The sequence below is a fragment of the Nanorana parkeri genome, unplaced genomic scaffold (genome assembly GCF_000935625.1).
Source record: "Nanorana parkeri isolate BGI_ZX_2015 unplaced genomic scaffold, ASM93562v1 scaffold1966, whole genome shotgun sequence".
Classification (NCBI taxonomy): Eukaryota; Metazoa; Chordata; class Amphibia; order Anura; family Dicroglossidae; genus Nanorana; species Nanorana parkeri.
This window is the reverse complement of record NW_017308234.1, coordinates 191399-194680: the sequence shown is the minus strand read 5'-3', so window position 1 is coordinate 194680 and position 3282 is coordinate 191399. Positions and strand designations below refer to the sequence as shown.

The window sequence follows — 3282 nt, the reverse complement described above, 5'->3', positions numbered from 1 at the left end:
ATACAGGAGATGGTCAGAGACTGCAGACATGATACAGGAGATGGTCAGAGACTGCAGACATAATACAGGAGATGGTCAGAGACTGCAGACATGATACAGGAGATGGTCAGAGACTGCAGACATAATACAGGAGATGGTCAGAGACTGCAGACATAATACAGGAGAGGGTCAGAGACTGCAGACATAATACAGGAGATGGTCAGAGACTGCAGACATAACACAGGAGATGGTCAGAGACTGCAGACATGGTACAGGAGAGATATTGGCTATTACGGCCCCTTTACAAGTCAGGGCTTTTACATTTTCTCTCCCTGCAGCCCACTTACAGATTACTTCCGCCACATTGGATATTTCTCCATTATAAAAGATCAGCGGAAAAAAACTAAACATAAAAATAGAAGAGAGACAGAAATAAACCATTTCACTGCCAGAGCACAGCAACACTTCTCCTTCCCCCGCGCTGAGGATTGGAGGGCCGCAGGTTGGGCTCGGGGTGGAGTGCTCCTTTAACCCCCCCACGGCCTCTAATATAGAAGAACGTTCCGCTCTGCGAAATGATATCAAAGTATCGGATTTGTATCCAGTTACATAAAAGTATCTCGTCTGTATAAAGTCATCTGCAGAGCGGGGAGCGTTGTTGTGTGTGTTTGGCGTTCGCCGCGTCCCGAAAATCCACCTCCTCAGAAACGTTCTCTCTTGTTTTGTTTTCAGGGATCCAGAAATGATTTATTCCGAATGTTTGCTGATTTTGGTGTAAATTTTGACAGGTTTGGACGGCGCGTCTCCTGGGCTGCGTGGGCGCCCGACAAACAAACTATTTCCAGCGTCGGGTGCAGCGGAATTTTAATTCTATGCTAAATAGTTTTGGGAGATGGGGGGAGGGGGGGGGGTCACCTTACCGGCTGCGATGACTGAGGGCCTGTTCACATGAGTTTCAGGTCCGGATCAGGTGCGGATCTGCATGTGTTTTTGCCGCGTTTTTGATGCATTCCAGTTTAGGCTAATAGATAGATTAGCCTGAATTTGTGGGAGGAGTCTGCGCCTCCTTACTCCTCTTAAGCAGCGCCGGTCAGACTGCTTGGGACAGGAGGTCTTCCGAGCAACCCTCCCATCCGTCCCTTGGGTTTCACAGTCGGGATTTCACTTCATTTCACTCTATCAGAGTATACCCCCTTATTGGCATTACTGTCCACCCGGACCATGGCACACTTCAGGTGATTGGATAGGCTGCATTCTCAGTGATGTCACCAGTCTCTAGTGAAGGGAGAGGCTGCATTCTCAGTGATGTCACCAGTCTCTAGTGAAGGGAGAGGCTGCATTCTCAGTGATGTCACCAGTCTCTAGTGAAGGGAGAGGCTGCATTCTCAGTGATGTCACCAGTCTCTAGTGAAGGGAGAGGCTGCATTCTCAGTGATGTCACCAGTCTCTAGTGAAGGGAGAGGCTGCATTCTCAGTGATGTCACCAGTCTCTAGTGAAGGGAGAGGCTGCATTCTCAGTGATGTCACCAGTCTCTAGTGAAGGGAGAGGCTGCATTCTCAGTGATGTCACCAGTCTCTAGTGAAGGGAGAGGCTGCATTCTCAGTGATGTCACCAGTCTCTAGTGAAGGGAGAGGCTGCATTCTCAGTGATGTCACCAGTCTCTAGTGAAGGGAGAGGCTGCATTCTCAGTGATGTCACCAGTCTCTAGTGAAGGGAGAGGCTGCATTCTCAGTGATGTCACCAGTCTCTAGTGAAGGGAGAGGCTGCATTCTCAGTGATGTCACCAGTCTCTAGTGAAGGGAGAGGCTGCATTCTCAGTGATGTCACCAGTCTCTAGTGAAGGGAGAGGCTGCATTCTCAGTGATGTCACTGCTCTCTAGTGAAGGGATAGGCTGCACTCTCAGTGATGTCACCGGTCTCTAGTGAGAACTTGCAATGATACAATGTAACAATGATTTCTCATTCAGTTTTTTCATACAACAATGGAGTTGTGCGTTCTCTGAGTTGTATCTGTTTGTACACAATGGTGGACACAACAAGCTGCGGTCAGAAGACAATCGTGTCTGTCATGGTGGAAGTGCGGCTATTCCTTGCGGTATTTATAACGGCTGTGTAATTAGGAATACTGGGGGAGGACGTTCTATACTACAATGTGTGAGATGAGCAAAGGATTCTGGGAAGAAAGTAGGGAATCATGTATGAGTCAAATAAATTGAGTCATCCAGTGGGCGGAGCTATTATTAGAAATGATAAATATTACAAAACGGGTTCAAAGGACTAAAAATATAACAAATCGGCATATTCTAAATCTGACGCCAATGACATAATAATCACACAATGGCCGTTCCGTCAGCCGGATAAGTTGCCAGTTTTGTACACGTCACATCACTATAATCTTTTGGCCAAACTGACATTCCTCCGCATAGCCAAAGCTCCTCCCACATTTGTAAGATCCGAAGACATACACAAAGCTCGCCGAGATTCCCAAAGAACACGCAAGACTCTTGTATGAGGACGACGTCTGCTGATCCCGGAGCTCAGATTTAACCCTTCCCTGTTCTATCAAAAACTAAAAGTAAAGGTTTTGGCTTTACGTGCACTTTCTGAGGTGCCGATCACAAATGTTGCTTGACAAGTAGAATCATCCCTCACACCCATCAGAATCCCCCTCCCCATGGGTAGGAATTGAATGTTGTCCCCTTATGATTCAGTATTATATAAATCATATTATTACGCTGCTATTGCTGAGTGATCTGCGGTGTGTGGGCGCTGTCAGCTTGTTGCTTTCTTCTGTAGTGTACAATGCTACATATCTGCTTCCATCATACATACCTGTGCGCACCTATTGTCTGATGTCCTGCCTGTAAATTGAAGATGATTAATCTCTCTGTACTGTCATCTCTCCTTCCTTGCTCCCACTCCCTCCTCCCCCCCACTCTCTTTACACTTTCTGTACTCTCTCTCTCCTCCTCCTTCTTCTCTCTCTTTCTCTCTCTCCTCCTCCTCCTCCCTCTCTCTCTTCTTCTTCTTCTCTCTCTCTCCTCCTCCTTCTTCTCTCTCTCTCTCTCCTCCTCCTTCTTCTTCTCTCTCTCTCTCTCCCCTCCTCCCTCTCCCTCTCTCTCCTTCTTTCTCTCTCTCTATCCTCTCTCTCTCTCTCCTCTATGTTCTCTCCCGCTCCTCTCCCTCTCTTCTCTCCCCTTCTTTACGCGCGCTCTCTCTCTCCCCTCCTCCCTCTCTCTCTCCTCCCTCTCTCTCTCTCTCCTTCTTCTCTCTCTCTCTCTCTCTCCTCCTCCCTCTCTCTC

General features: G+C 47.8%; 1 protein-coding gene across 1 annotated transcript in view; it reads left to right on the top strand.

The window, feature by feature from the left end:
* Window positions 1–3282, top strand: part of DOCK3 (dedicator of cytokinesis 3) — a 99500-nt gene that overhangs the window by 19788 nt on the left and 76430 nt on the right. The gene's annotated exons all lie outside the window — the stretch shown is intronic.